Source organism: Salvelinus sp. IW2-2015, unplaced genomic scaffold, assembly GCF_002910315.2.
Source record: "Salvelinus sp. IW2-2015 unplaced genomic scaffold, ASM291031v2 Un_scaffold1198, whole genome shotgun sequence".
In the NCBI taxonomy this organism is placed as follows: domain Eukaryota; kingdom Metazoa; phylum Chordata; class Actinopteri; order Salmoniformes; family Salmonidae; genus Salvelinus; species Salvelinus sp. IW2-2015.
The window spans coordinates 193260-210535 of NW_019942773.1; the positions used below are offsets into that span (position 1 = coordinate 193260).

General features: G+C 42.1%; 1 pseudogene; it reads left to right on the plus strand.

The window, feature by feature from the left end:
- The window catches only part of LOC139024217 (maltase-glucoamylase-like), a 35575-nt pseudogene extending 31776 nt beyond the window's left edge, over positions 1–3799 (plus strand).
- Positions 3800–17276: the final 13477 nt, after the last annotated feature.

Here is a 17276-nt window from a genome sequence, read left to right on the forward strand (position 1 = left end):
CATCATGATATAATATTTAATTTACTGTCAATCATCATGATATCTGTAACGGTTGCTCTTCCTCCCTCTTCGTCTGAAGAGGAGGAGTAGGGATCGGACCAAAACGCAGCGTTGTATGCAGACATAACGAAATGTATTTAAACAAGACGAACACGAAGAACACTTGAAATGATTACAAAATAACAAACGACGTAGACAGACCTGAACTGAGAATTTACAAATATAAACACGAAGAACAGGAACAAGCACGAAACGACACGAACACGAAACAGTCCCGTGTGGTGCCACCAGACACAGGAACAATCACCCACAAACAAACAGTGAGAACAGCCTACCTTAATATGGTTCTCAATCAGAGGAAACGTCAAACAACCTGCCCCTAATTGAAAACCATATCAGGCAACACATTTAACCCAACATAGAAACACATAACATAGAATGCCCACCCCAACTCACGCCCTGACCAACTAAACACATACAAAAACAAGGGAAAACAGGTCAGGGGAACGTGACAGATATACTGTTTACATGTCTATCAATCATCATGATATAATGTTTACATTTACTGTTCAATCATCATGATATACTGTTTACATTTACTATCAATCATCATTGATATACTGTTTACATGTCTATAATCATTCATGATATTACTGTTTACTTTTACTATCAATCATCATGATATACTGTTTACATTTACTATCAATCATCATGATACACTGTTTACATTTACTATCAATGCTCATGATACACTGTTTACATTTACTATCAATCATCATGATATACTGTTTACATGTCTATCAATCATCATGATACACTGTTTACATTTACTATCAATGCCTCATGATACACTGTTTACATTTACTGTCCATCATCATGATATACTGTTTACATTTACTATCAATCATCATGATTATACTGTTGTTACATGTTACTATCAAGTGCTCTCTTTTTTGGGGGAGGTGTGGTGAAGGTGTGGTGAAGGTGTGGGGGAGGTGTGGTGAAGGCATGGGGGAGGTGTGGTGAAGTTGCAGTGGAGGTGTGGTAAAGCCATGGGGGAGGCTGAACCTGGGTGTAGTGAATGTGTGGGGGAGGTGTAGTGAAGGTGTGGGGGAGGTGTGGTGAAGGTGAAGGTGTAAAGGAAGTGTGGTGAAGGGGCCGGGAGCGTTCCAATCACAAAAGTGACAATACGAGATGGCTTAGAAACAGAGAACAAGATCACCACAAATCCACACCACCACTGAGGTGAGACATACACCACACAACACCAAAACACACCGCACCGAAACACCACACCAAGACACACCAAGACACACCACAACACACATAAAACACATCACACCAGACCAAAACACATCACACCAAAACACATCACACCAAAACACACCACAACACACCACTCCAAAATAAACCACAAAACACCACACAAAAACACACCACCCCACACCAAATACACCACACTCATGAAAACACACCACTCCAAAACATACCTCAGCACACCAAAACACACCACATCACACCAAAACACACCACTCCAAAACATACCAAACCCCACCACAACACAACACACTCAGAACAAACAAACATTATTTTCAGTAGACATGGGTAAGGATAAAATAAAATGCACCGAATACAATGTTACCTTACCGTGAGAATGCTTACTTAATTAAAAGCACTTAACCAAAAATGCACTTCAAGGGTATAGTTAAGACATTTTTTACTAGATAAATTAAACAAAAAAAAGTACCACAAGAAAATTACTTAACAATAACGAGGCTATATACAGGGCGTCTCTGTACCGAGTCAATGTGCGGGGGTACAGGTTAGTTGAGGTAATTTGTAAAGTGACTATGAATAGATCATAAACAGCGAGTTGGAGCAGTGTAAAAACAAGGGGGGGTGTCAATGTAACTAGTCCGGGTGGCCATTTAATTAATTGTTCAGCAGTCTTATGGCTTGGGGGTAGAAGCTGTTAAGGAGCCTTTTGGTCCTAGACTTGGCGCTCTGGTACCGTTTGCCGTGCGGTAACAGAGAGAACAGTCTATGACTTGGGTGACTGGAGTCTTTGAATTGTTTGGGGGGCTTTCCTCTTGTAAGGGCGTGATTGTCTGTATAAGACAGTTGAAAAATAATTGTAAAGATGCAGAGCTGATAAAGAAGAGCATGTCTATTCAGAGGTTCTACTCTACCCCAGTTAGTCTTTGACTTTGGGCCAAGCACATTGTGCCGCTGGCTGTCTTACAGCAGTGACTAGACTGTAGGCTTAGAATTGGACCCATCCCTCTTCACCTCTCCACAGTGTCTGCTAGCGGATGGGTGATCATCTGCCAGAACAAGATGTCTGCCATGACTCATCATCTAATAGCTGTAARCAGGGAGGTCACCTTGTGGTTCCTTTGTCATAAACATGAGCTACGAGCAGGAGGAGCAGCCAGAGGAAGTTGCCCAGAGAGTACAGGAAGTGTAAGACAATACTAATCAACAGCAGAGGAGATGGATGGCAGTAGTAAGACGATCACCGAGGGCAGAAGGAACGGATGGTTAGAGGACACGTTTGGAAGATGACATTTTGTCTGTATCCTCATTTACCCTGTGATAAAGAGTCTTTATTTGGAGGTATATTGTATTCACTCCGACTATCAACACCTTGTAACCGATAGCGACACACTCCATAAATAATAATTTGAGAGGGAACATAAGAGACTGACAGGCACAGACTCAGAGAGATGCAGTAGTCATGTATTTGAATAAATGGTATTTGCAGCAGCAGCCCATCCATTCATCTCCTTTAGTGTTTTTACACTGGATAACAAGTTCAAATAACAGGCTGTTCCATATCTCTTTACAATGTTAGTGTTAGGTTGCCACTGCTACACACACATGCACACACACACACGTACACACACACACACACTCCTATGTATGTGTGCGGTGCCATTTTGCAGGGAAACTCTAATCATAGTGAATTATATTTTTCTGTGGAATCTGCAGGTTTGAAGCTCAGATTGCATGGAACTATAATCATAGTCTGTAATCACCATGATACATATTATATCTAAAGGGTTTGCGTCTCTACTATCTACCCATTTTCACATTTGCTTTCCCCAAACAAGAGTGGTGAAAATTACTATTTTGTTAGTATGTCCTGTGAGTTCTCAGAGTTCTGATCATGTCGTGTGTGTGTGTGTTTACATGCCGTGTGTGTGTTTACACGCCGTGTGTGTGTTTACATGCCGTGTGTGTGTTTACATGCCGTGTGTGTGTTTACATGCCGTGTGTGTGTTTACATGCCGTGTGGTTAACATGCCGGTTGATGTGTGTTGTGTGTGGTGTGTGTGTGTTGTTGGTGTGTGTGTGTGGTGTGTGTGGTGTGTGTGTGTGTGTGTGTGTGTGTGTGTGTACATGTCCATGTGTTGTGTTTACATGTTGTATGTGTGCTGTACATTACTGTGTGTGTGTGTTACATGCGTACGCAGACTGGTGTGTGTGTGTGTGTTACATCCGTGTGTGTGTGTGTGTGTGTGTGCTGTGTGTGTGTGTGTGTGTGTGTGTGTGTGTGTGTGTGTGTGTGTGTGTGTGTGTGTGTGTGTACTAAATCATCCATGCAATGCATTGTATGTGATCATCAGTGTGGTGATGAGAGATGAGTTTGGAATGATAGTGTGTTTTCTTCTAGGAGCTGATTGCTGATGCCACTGCCTTATCAGTCTGCGTGGACCAGGGCTTCACGCTCATGTGGAAAACCAACATCTCATCAGATTCACATAAACATTGCACTGCCAGAGAAGGTGTTATTTAAATTATCACAATTCACAATTTTCTGTTTGAATGTCTCATATAATTGTCAGTTATGTGTAACATAAATCAACTAAACTGAAATGTGTTTTTTTTATAATAAAATAAATCTTATTTTGAATGTGTTCATTTTACCATGAAACTGGAGGGGTCAGAAGGCATTATACACCATTGAGATCTGTGTCATTTACACCATCTGCTGGAGTGGAACTAAGGGCTGCACCTTTTCAGTGTCGGAGTGTAACGCTAATTAGGGAAGGATGCAGTGTGTGTGTGTGTGTGTATTAGGAATGGAATTAGACCCTAATTATTGTTCTCAACTGCAGCGAGCCATCTACCTGAGCATCACACATCATTAAACTCCCATATAACGATACAATAATCAATTATTCATTCTGCTGTAAACATAATAATATATATTTTGCCACTGGGACCTATGTGGGTCTATGTGTTTGGAGGGGTGGTTGAGAGGAAGGGGTTTTGTCAACGTGACACACTGACTGCGAGACACTGACGAATATTCAGGCAGATCGGTCAAGAGTGATTGGACGTCTATCCATGTCCTGAGGACATTAGGAAATGCCTTCACAATTGGCCCCCAGGAGAACAGTTAGTACTTCTAAGTAGGTTAGGGTTTTGCTAGGGTGTTGTGGATGGTCGTAATCCCTTGACTCTGAATCAGAAGGTTTAACGTTGAATCCCAGCGAACAGCACTTGTTTTAAATTGCTATGTGTTAACACTATTCAAAATCCTAACCCTGACCTTGACCATCCCGAATGAGTGCCAAAACATAATATTTTAACTGTATCCTAAACCTTAACGGTTAACTTTCTACATTTTACGTTTGGAGCCATTTCAAAATTTGACATTTGGAGTAAACCTGAATAAACTTCTAATTCTACAGTGAGACTGTTGGAATAATATAATGGTCTGTCTGTCTGTCTGTCTGTCTGTCTGTCTGTCTGTCTGTCGTCTGTCTGTCTGTCTGTCGTCTGTCTGTCTGTCTGTCTGTCTGTCTGTCTGTCTGTCTGTCTGTCTGTCTGTCTGTCTGTCTTCTGTCTGTCTGTCTGTGTCTGTCTGTCTGTCTGTCTGTCTGTCTGTCTGTCTGTTGTTTGTCTGTTTGTCTAGATGGCGCGTGTGTGTGTGGTGTGTGTGTGTGTGTGTGTGTGTGTGTGTGTGTGTGTGTACAGACGGCGTGTGGTGCGAGTGTGTGTGTGTGTGTGTGTGTGGTGTGTGTCTGTCCAGATGGCGTGTGTGCGTGTGTGTGTGTGTGTGTGTGTGTGTGTGTGTGTGTGTGTGTGTGTGTGTGGTGTTGTGTGTGTGTGTGTGTGTGTGTGGTGTGGTGTGTGTTGTGTGTGTGTGTGTGTACAGACGGCGTGTGGTGTGTGTCTGTGTGGGAGGATAATGTTTGGGTTATTTACAAGAGAAGAGCACAGTCAGAACAACTTTTCAATTAGCAGCACTGTCAGGAACACCTATTCAATTAGCAGCACTGTCTGAACACCTATTCAATTAGCAGCACTGTCAGGAACACCTATTCAATTAGCAGCACTGTCTGGAACACCTATTCAATTAGCAGCACTGTCTGGAACACCTATTCAATTAGCAGCACTGTCGGAACACCTATTCAATTAGCAGCACTGTCTGGAACACCTATTCAATTAGCAACACTGTCTGGAACACCTATTCAATTAGCAGCACTGTCAGGAACACCTATTCAATTAGCAGCACTGTCTGGAACACCTATTCAATTAGCAGCACTGTCTGGAACACCTATTCAATTAGCAGCACTGTCTGGAACACTTATTCAATTAGCAGCACTGTCTGGAACACCTATTCAATTAGCAGCACTATCTGGAACACCTATTGAATTAGCAGCACTGTCAGGAACACCTATTCAATTAGCAGCACTGTCTGGAACACCTATTCAATTAGCAGCACTATCGGAACACCTATTCAATTAGCACACTGTCTGGAACACCTATTCAATTAGCAGCACTATCTGGAACACCTATTCAATTAGCAGCACTGTCTGGAACACCTATTGAATTAGCAGCACTTCAGGAACACCTATTCAATTAGCAGCACTGTCTGGAACACCTATTCAATAGCAGCACTGTCTGGAACACCTATTCAATTAGCAGCACTGTCTGGAACACCTATTCAATTAGCAGCACTGTCTGGAACACCTATTCAATTAGCAGCACTATCTGGAACACCTATTCAATTAGCAGCACTGTCTGGAACACCAGGCACCACCCAGTGTTTTGGGGAACACTGCTTTATCTGGCCGGTTGTTTGTACACACACACACACACACACACACACACACACACACACACACACACACACACACACACACACACACGCAAACAGAAGGGAGACCTCTGACTATGCTTTACATTCAAATGTCCTTTCTCTGCTGAAGCATACTGGGCATTCTTCACTAGAGATCATCCACCTTGATCCAATCTGAGATGAATCAATATGCTTCCTCTTAAACCTTACCGTCAAGCGTTTGATCTTAAGGAACAACTTGTCTGTGTTATTGAGATGTGTCATCGTCAGGCCATTGATCTGGAGTAACAACTTGTCTGTGTTATTGAGATGAATGAGTGACAGTTGGTGGGGAAAATAATAAACTGTTAGAATGTAAATAAATAAAAATTACTGTAGAATGAAAACACTGTGATGTCATCAAAGCTTTCACGTGAGTCTGAGTGGTGTTCTCTTATCTATTTTCCACACTGTATATATATTGTGTGTGTGTGTGTGTGTCTGTGCTCTCCCTCTCTCTCTCTCCATCTCTCTCACGCTCTCACGCTCTCCCTCTCGCTCGCTCTCTCTCTACCTCTCCCTCACATGTACTCATGTGGTGTGTAGACCGGCTTTAACTTGTCTTCAATGGGGCTCATTAATCATTTCCATAAAATACTCTACTGTAAATTGTTATGGATGTATTGTTTTAAAAACCCAATAATGTTGCGGGTCCATAAGACCAGCAAACATTGGGTGAAAAATATTGGTCTCCCGAGTGGCGCAGTGGTCTAAGGCACTGCATCACTGCATCACTACAGTCCCTGGTTTGAACCCAGACTGTATCACATCCAGCCGTGTTTGGGAGTCCCATAGGGTGGCACAATTGGGTCACAATTCGCCCAGCGTTGCACGGGTTGGGCCGGTGTAGGCCGTCATCGTAAATAAGAATGTGTTCTTAACTGACTTGCCTAGTTAAATTTAATACATTCAAAAGCTAATTTATACCCCGAAAGTTATGTAGGCCATAAGAAAAGGGTTGAGTATTTATTGACCGAAGACCTTTCAGATTTTCGTTTTTAATTCATAAAAAAAAAAGATTTCAATTTTGACATGATGGTGTATTGTGTGTAGGCCAGTAACAAACAATCTCAGATTAATCCGTTTTAAATTCACAACTAAATGTGAAATAAGTCAAGGGGTGTTGAAAACTTTTTAAAGGCACAGTAAATATGTACAACTTGTTTTTTACTCATTAGGATTATGTAGCGTACCGTTTTTAATCGTTTGTATGTTTTTCTCCTTTCAGAAAACAGCAGCTGATTCAAAGGTGGTTTGGCAGATTTTAAAACACTTCCAGACTAGAAGCTGAAAGTATATTGTTGTGCATCCTCTGCTGAAGTAGGCAAACGAGGAGTTGAACATACTCCGTTCATCCTTCTAATGAGTGACCACTCAACCACTCAGTTTCCGTGTCACGGAAGAGAGGAGGAGGAAAGAGTCAAGGAAAGGACAGACTTTTTACCCAAATGAGAATCCCCCAAAGATTCACAGCCTTGGCTGCCCTGAAAGCTTTGTGATCTACTCCAGCAGGGGAGGCCAATTTTTCATCTGTCTTTCATCATTTCAAAATATTCTCTTTGTATAAATCCTGATTTGATGTTTTATAGATCTTTGGCCAGATGAACTAGCAGATAACATTTTAGTGTAGCAGATAACATTGTATCCCTTTGCCTTCTTTTCCCAACAGAGATCTGTCGTCCATTGGTCACAGTTTCAGTGTGATACCAACCTTGGGTTAACTCGGCATCAGGCTCCAGTTGTTTTGTTTGAATGTCTCTGGTTGCCATTCACTATGACACATGTACTTCTTCTTATATTTTTGATATCTGGTCAAAGACAGAGGGAGAAGCACCAGGGAACTGAAAGCCTGTTAAGCTGTCACCTACTATCAGAAGTTGTTGGACTCTCAGGCTTTGTCTGAAACTGTAAGCTTATATATGTCATCAGAAATAAAAAGAGATGGCACACAGAGATTATACTATTCCTTTGGCTTCTCTCTCTCTCTCTTTCATATCTCCATCACCCGTCATTCTCTCTGCTCTCTCTCTCTCACTCTCTATATGCTCTCTCTCTGCTCTGCTCTCTCTCTCTGCTCTCTCTCTCTGCTCTCTCTCTATCTTCTCTTTATTGCTCTCTGCTCTCTCTCTCTCTCTCTCTCTCTCTCTCACTCCCTCTCTCTCTCCATTCACCACCCTGTCATCTGTAAGCTTTGCCACCATGCTGACAGCCCAATAACACCTTGTCTTACCGAATACCCACAAGCCATTCCTCTGCCTGACAAACACAGACACACACACAGGGTTGGGTATGTTACTTTCTAAATGTAATCCATTTAGTCACTCATTACCTGTCCAATTGTTATAAATAACATAACTTTCGGATAACCCAAACTCAGTAATGTAATATGATTACTGGTCATTTTTTGCTGTGTCATCACAGTGGTCTCTGATTGGTGGTCATCATTTGGTGTGTGATCACAGTGGTCTCTGATTGGTGGTCATCATCAAGGAATATGTGAAAATCTAACCCTAAACGTTGTTTCAAACAATCAAATCACATTCATATTTATTCCTCAGAGATCCTAGAACGTAACCAGACTTCACTATATCATTAGGGGTGTAGTATATCCTGTAGGACACCATATTTGGTCAGAGAGCGACGCCTTCATGGCACGTCGATGACACGAACGGTCTTCACTTGACTGACTCTAACTTTGTCAAATAAGCACCAATCGGGGTCAAGCAAAGCTAGCTAGATAGCCAATGAGCTGGGCTTTACTGGAGTATGTGAAAACCCTGTATCTGTCACAAAATGTTGCTGCTAACCTTGTGCGACAGCTAGCCTTTTCCCTTTGGACATAAATGTAAGAATATGGAGAGTTATGAAGTTATGACAACTATGTGTTTTGCAAATTTTGAACTTATAATATGGCTACTAATACTGGAAAAGCTAAATCAAAGTCCAATTACACAGATTTGACGATATTATTGCAGAAAAATGTAATGTGAATGTAAATATCTCCTTCACGATTTGCCCAAATGTAGGGTGAATTCTCACTAAATGTCATGTAGTTTGCTCATACTTCAAGTTATCCATCTGAACCTTTTCACATACACTGCTGCCGTCTTGTGGAAACCATCGGAATTACAACCAGAGTGATGGCTAGATTTGGGACCTTTCTGTTGTATTTCAAAGATGGTGGTTGAAAAACGTTTTTTTTTCTATGTATTTTCTTCTTCCAGATCTATTGTGTTATATTTTCCTACATTCAATTCACATTTCCACACACTTCAAAGTGTTTCCTTTCAGATGGTACCAATAATATGCATGTCCTTGCTTCAGGGCCTGAGCTACAGGCAGTTAGATATGGGTTTGTCATTTTAGGCAAACATTTTTAAAAAGTGGGCTATTCCCAAGAAGTTTTAACATCACGTAAAATGTATTGCAAATACATGTAGCACATTTCCATCTTTGCTAAATGCTTGTAATGCCTGACAATTTTCCAGAGATGTATGGCCATATTCGGCTTCTTTTTTAGAAACATCCTTTCTGAATTTAAAAGTAATCCAAGAAGTAATCATCTAGTTTTTCCAAAGTATCTGTAATCTGATTACAATATTTTAGCTGGTATTCAAATTACATGAGTTTCTCCCCAGTAACAGCAGCAGGCAGGTGCAGGGGGTGGGGGTGTAGGGGGCATGGTGCAAGCGGCAGGGGTAGGGTGAGGGGTAGGGGTTTCCGGTGAGGGGTAGGTGCAGGGAAGGGGGCAGGGTGCAGGTGCAGGGGTAGGGAAGGGGCATGGTGCAAGCGGCGGGGGTAGGGTGAGGGGGTAGGGGTTTCGGTGAGGGGGCATGGTACATGGGTAGGGTGCAGGGGGTAGGGGAAGGGGCATGGTACTGGGGTAGGGTGCAGGGGGTAGGGGAAGGGGGCATGGTACATGGGGTAGGGTGCAGGGGTAGTGGAAGGGGCATGGTACATGGGGTAGGGTGCAGGGTAGAGGAAGGGGCATGGTACATGGGTAGGTGCAGGGGTTAGGAAGGAGGCATGGTACATGGGGTAGGGTGCAGGGGGTAGGGGAAGGGGGCATGGTACATGGGTAGGGGTGCAGGGGTAGGGGAAGGGGCATGGCACATGGGGTAGGGTGCAGGGTAGGGAAGCCCATGGCCAAACAAAGGCATGAAGATACTGGGCATTTCTAAATCATAATTAAACAGTTGATATTGTTCCTGAATGGACACCAGTTGAATTTGCCCCACATCTGTCCACACAGTCTGGCTGTGACTAAGAAGTCCTAACTACTGTCCTTCCTCTGTCCTCTTCAGACAGCTCGTTGCATGTCAATGTGTCGTTGTTAATTTAACAAAAGGAAACAGAAATTCGGCTCTTGAACTCGCTCTACTTTTCTGTCTTAGCTGAGAATTGCATCGCCATCAGGTACCGTGCAGGTTTTGTGAATAATTGTCTGTTGGCCTTCATGAGTCCAACAAAATTGACACTTACTTGGAACATTTCCCTACAAGTGCTTTTTACAGTGTCAATGTCACTAGCACAGAAAGTCATTTATAGAGAGGACAGAAGCTTTCCAGTCTCTCAGACAAGGATATTGCTTTTATACACAGAGTATATAAAACATTAAGAACACCTGCTCTTTCCATGAGATAGGTGGATCCATGTGAAAGCTATGATCCTTTATTGATGTCACACATCCACTTCATTCACTACAGATGAAAGGGAGGAGACCGTTTAAAGAAGGATTTTTAAGCTTTGAGACATGTATTGTGTATGTGTAGCATTCAGAGGATGAATGTGCAAGACACAATATTTAAGTGCCTTTGGTAGTAGTTGTCAAGAGCTGCAACGCTGCTGGGTTTTTCACACACAACAGTTTCCCGTGTGTATCAGAAATGGTCCACCACCCAAATGACATCTAGCCAACTTGACACAATTGTGGGAAGCATTGGAGTCAACATGGGCCAGCATCCCTGTCCAAAATTGTAATATGTAATGTAACGTTTAGATTACCAAACTCAGTAATGTAATCTGACAACTTTTGGATTACTTTCCCTTTAAGAGGAATTAGAAGAAAACAAAAAGGATCCATCAAACTCATCTGGTGTGTCATCATAGTGGTCTCTGATTGGTGGTCATCATTTGGTGTGTCATCACAGGGGTCTCTGATTGGTGGTCATCATTTGGTGTGTCATCACAGTGGTCTCTGATTGGTGGTCATCATTTTGTGTGTCATCATAGTGGTCTCTGATTGGTGGCAATCATTTGGTGTGTCATCATATTGTCTCTGAATGGTGGTCATCATTTGGTGTGTCATCATAGTGGTCTCTGATTGGTGGTCATCATTTGGTGTGTCATCATAGTGGTCTCTGATTGGTGGTCATCATNCTCTGATTGGTGGTCATCATTTGGTGTGTCATCATAGTGGTCTCTGATTGGTGGTCATCATTTTGTGTGTCATCATAGTGGTCTCTGATTGGTGGCAATCATTTGGTGTGTCATCATAGTGGTCTCTGAATGGTGGTCATCATTTTGTGTATCATCATAGCGGTCTCTGATTGGTGGTCAGACTATAGTTCTTTATATTTGTCGGTTGAAGTGTCATACACACAACATGGTCTCTCAAATGGTGGTGATGTCATTTGATGAAGGCAGCTAAACTGAGAGGGGGAGGAGTTTCTTCTGTTCTGTTCTCTCATCACTCTGAAGATAACAGCACAGCATCTTTCAGCTATATCTCCAGAGGGTGTGTGTGTGCGTCCATGTGTGTGTGTGTGTGTGTCGATGTGTTTGTTGATTCATCCATTTGTCATTTTTTTCTCCCCTTGCTTATGTATCCCTAATTTTCCCCAAGCCGTACGATTATCAAAGCTTTGTCTTTCCAACATATGGAGGGCTCCAAGAGACCTAATCCAGAGACAGGCCCATGTTTGCCTCTTTAAAGTGTTGGTTTGTCTTAAGGGGCCTTTTGACTAGATTACATTATTATTCTGTATGATAGACTGTTCTGAAGATAGACACTGGGTAGAAGTTACTTTTAGGCACAGATCTAGGATCAGCTTAACCTCTCCAAATAGCTGTGGAGTCCCTTTCGGCTGTTTAATATGAGCAGAATTAATTTAATGAACATACAATGCTGTGAAAAAGTTTTTTCCTCGTTTCTGATTTTCTCTATTTTTGCATATTTTTGATACTGAATGTTATCAGATCTTCAACCAAAACCTCATATTAGACAAAGGGAACCTGAGTTTACAAATTACCAAAAAATGAATACTTATTTGATTTATTTAATTAACAGTTATGCAACACCCAATTCACCTGTGTGAAAAGGTAAATGCCTCCTTATAGTCAATAACTGGTTATGTCACCTGTAGCTGCAATAACTACAACCAAATGCTTCCTGTAGTTGTTGATTAGTCTCTCACATCGCTGTGGAGGAATTTTGGCCCACTCTTGCATGCAGAACTGCTTTACCTTAGCGACATTGTGGGGTTTTCAAGCATGAACTGCTCATTTCAAATCCTGCCACAACATCTCAATTGGGATTAGGTCTGGACTTTGACTAGGCCGTTCCAAAACTTCAAATATGTTGCTTTTTAACCATTTTCATGTAGACTTCATTGTGTGTTTTGGATCATTGTCTTGCTGCATGACCCAGCTGCTCTTCAGCTTCAGGCCTGACATTCTCCTGTAGAATTCTCTGATACAGAGCAGAATTCATGATTCCTTCTATGAAGGCAAGTTATCCAGATCCTGAGGCAGGAAAGCATCCCCAAACAATCTCACTACCACCACCATTCTTGACCGTTGGTATGAGGTTCTTACAATGGAATGCAGTGTTTCGTTTTTGCCTGACATAATGGGACCCATCTCGTCCACAAAGTTGACTAAAGTTTGCCAAAAAGCACCTGAAAGCCCCTGGATGACCATCAAGACTCTTGGAAGAATGTTCTATGGACAGATGAGACCATTATGCCGATTAAAACACATCTGTTGCCACAAAAACATCTGCAGGTGTGCCACAGATCACATGGCTGTCATCAGGGGTCCCGTGTGAATCAGTTGGTAGAGCATGGCGCTTGCAATGCCACGGTTGAGGGTTCGATTTTCACTGGGGACCAGTAGGGGGGAAAAGTACAAAAAAAATGTATAAGAGCGCCTGCTAAATGACTCACTACTGTAAGTCTCTCTGGATAAGAGTGTCTGCTAAAGGACTCACTACTGTAAGTCTCTCTGGATAACAGTGTCTGCTAAATGACTCACTACTGTAAGTCCTCTCTGGATAAAGTGTCTGCTAAATGACTCACTACTGTAAGTCTCTCTGGATAAGAGTGTCTGCTAAACGACTCACTACTGTAAGTCTCTCTGGATAAGAGCGTTCTGCTAAAGACTCACTACTGTAAGTCTCTTGGATAAGAGTGTCTGCCTAGACAATCACTCACTGTAAGTCTCTCTCGGATAAGAGGTCTGCTAAATGACTCACTACTGTAAGTCTCTCTGGATAAGAGTGTCTGCTAAATTACTCAGTGCTGTAAGTCTCTCTGGATGAGAGTGTCTGCCAACGACTCACTACTGTAAGTCTCTCTGGATAAGAGTGTCTGCTAAATTACTCAGTGCTGTAAGTCTCTCTGGATAAGAGGGTCTGCTAAATTACTCAGTGCTGTAAGTCTCTCTGGATAAGAGTGTCTGCTAAATACTCAGTGCTGTAAGTCTCCTGGAAGAGTGTCTGCTAATTACTCAGTGCTGTAAGTCTCTCTGGATAAGAGTGTCTGCTAAATGACTCAGTGCTGTAAGTCTCTCTGGATAAGAGTGTCTGCTAATTGACTCAGCACTGTAAGTCTCTCCTGATAAGAGTGTCTGCTAAATGACTCACTACTGTAAGTCTCTCTGATAAGAGCATCTGCTAAATGACTCACTCCTGTAAGTCTTCTGGATAAGAGTGTCGCTAAATGACTAAGTACTGTAAGTCTCTCTGGATAAGAGCGTCTGCTAAAGACTCACTACTGTAAGTCTCTCTGGAAAGAGCGTCTGCTAAATGACTCAGTACTGTAATCTCTCTGGATAAGAGCATCTGCTAAATGACTCAGTACTGTAAGGCTCTTTCGATAAGAGCATCTGCTAAATGACTCACTACTGTAAGTCTCTCTGGATAAGAGTGTCTGCTAAATTACTCAGTGCTGTAAGTCTCTCTGGAAAGAGTGTCTGCTAATGACTCAGTACTGTAAGGCTCTTTCGATAAGAGCATCTGCTAAACGACTCACTACTGTAGTCTCCTGGATAAGAGCATCTGCTAAATGACTCAGTACTGTAAGGCTCTTTCGATAAGAGCATCTGCTAAACGACTCACTACTGTAAGTCTCTCTGGATAGAGTGTCTGCTAAATTACTCAGTGCTGTAAGTCTCTCTGGATAAGAGTGTCTGCTAAATTACTCAGTGCTGAAGTCTCTCTGATAAGAGTGTCTGCTAAATGACTCAGTGCTGTAAGTCTCTCGGATAAGAGTGTCTAATTGACTCAGCACTGTAAGTCTCTCTGGATAAGAGTGTCTGCTAAATGACTCACTACTGTAAGTCTCTTTGGATAAGAGCATCTGCTAAATGACTCACTCCTGTAAGTCTCTCTGGATAAGAGTGTCTGCTAAATGACTAAGTACTGTAAGTCTCTCTGGATAAGAGCTTCTGCTAAATGACTCACTACTGTAAGTCTCTCTGGATAAGAGCGTCTGCTAAATGACTCATACTGTAAGTCTCTCTGGATAAGAGCATCTGCTAAATGACTCAGTACTGTAAGGCTCTTTCGATAAGAGCATCTGCTAAATGACTCACTACTGTAATCTCTCGGATAAGAGTGGCTGCTAAATGACTCACTACTGTAAGTCTCTCTGGATAAGAGGGTCTGCTAAATGACTCAGTACTGTAAGGCTCTTTCGATAAGAGCATCTGCAAATGACTCAGTACTGTAAGTCTCTCTGGATAAGAGTGTCTGCTAAATGACTCAGTACTGTAATCTCTCTGGATAAGAGCATCTGCTAAAATGACTCAGTACTGTAAGTCTCTCTGGATAAGAGTGTCTGCTAAATGACTCCCTACTGTAAGGCTCTCTGGATAAGAGTGTCTGCTAAATGACTCAGTACGTTAAGTCTCTCTGGATAAGAGTGTCTGCTAAATGACTCAGTGTATTTGCTAGTGGGCATTCTAGTTTTTCTATTTCTTTGTTGGCCGGGTATGGTTCCCAATCAGAGGCAGCTGTCTATCATTGTCTCTGATTGGGGATCACACGTAGGCAGACTTTTTTCCACCTTTAGTTTGATGGGATCTTGTTCGTGTGTAGTTGCTTTCTGCACTGCATGTAGCTTTACGTTCAATTTGTATTTTTATTTTTTTTACCGGTGTCATTTAATAAAAGAAAGATGTACGCCTACCACGCTGCACCTTGGTCCAATCCATCTCTAAACAAACGTGGCAAGATAATTAAGATGTTTTATTTGCATAATATGCTTATGTGAGATATTTGTCATTAGAACGTATCCCTTTGGACTCTAGTGTTGGCAGTTGCACTTTTCCCTCAGCTGGGGCTCAGTCACTTGGGGCCCAGAGAGAGGAGAGGTCAGGCTTGTCTTTCACATGTACCTGGTGCTATGCAGAACATCAGATAGGGAAGAGGACAGAATGGAACATTGTCTTCATATGTAAATGTGTCTTTACCTATTCTTTGACCATGTGAAGGGATGGCGTGATTAATGGGGAACCAATTACTTATATCCACAATGTCTTTGCGCCAGTCACTCCCTCCTTTGGCATTGGGGGGAGCTGTATGGCAGTGTCTGGAACCATTGTATGTTCTCTCTGATGTTGCACTTATCCTGGGATAGTGTATGACTTAGATGCTCACTCCCCTCAGTGAGCTTGTCCAGGAGTGGGGTCAAGTGGGGGTTTACTTGAGATGGGAGTATCTAGAGTTGACAATTGATATTTGCCATTGGATGAGTTGGTGTTTTTGTACTATGAAGTACCAGGAACGAGATTAGAACCTCGTTTTAGGGACCAAACTGAACGATAATTTATAGCGAATGCTATCTGGCTATGGGATACTCCTCTCTCAAGTAAAAGTATTTATTTGTGAACAGTTCCTAAATATCTGTGGTTTGTCATGTCAAAGGGGGGTGGATCTTTGCTATAAAAGATCTCAGTAGCCATTGTGTTGACACTCAACGGTTCATTAGAAATGGCGAAACGTTGAAAGTCAAGTGCTAATGCAAAACTCTTATTATTAAAGATGTAGTTTAAGTCTGACTGGTGTGTGAAGTTTGTCTCTCTCCTCATTTGGTAATACAGAAATTAAGAACCACAGTCTCTCTGGATAAGAGCATCTGCTAAATGACACTACTGTAAGTCTCTCTGGATATCTGCTAAATGACTCACTACTGTAAGTTTCTCTGGATACAAGGGACCAGTAATCAATATACATCTACAGATCACATCTGGCACAATACAGGGACCTACTGAGGCCAGAACAAAGACCGGATATACTCTGTTACCACTCTAGCCTCTTGCTTCCCTGGCCTTAAGAACATTCAGTCCAAACTCTGCAGATGACTGTTACATACAGTTGAAGTCGGAAGTTTACATACAGTTAGTTTGGAATCATTAAAACTCGCTTTTCAACCATTCCAAAAACGTCTTGTAAACAAACCATAGTTTTGGCAAGTCGGTTAGGACATGTACTTTGTGCATTACACAAGACATGTTTCAAACAAATGTTTACAGACAAATGTATTCACTTATAATTCACTGTATCACAATTCCAGCGGGTCAGAAGTCTACATACACTGTGCCTCTAAGCAGCTTAGAAAATTCCAGAATACGATGTAATGGCTTTAGAAGCTTTTGATAGCCTAATTGACATAATTTGAGTCATTTTGAGGTGTACCTGTGGATATATTTCAAGGCCTACCTTCAAACTCAGTGCCTCTTTGCTTGACATCATGGGAAAATCAAAATAAATCAGCCAAGACCTCAGAAAAAAATTGTAAACCTCCACAAGTCTGGTTCATCCTTGGGAGCAATTTCCAAACGCCTGAAGGTACCACATTCATCTATACAAACAATAGTACGCAAGTATAAACACCATGGGACCATGCAGCCGTCATAAATC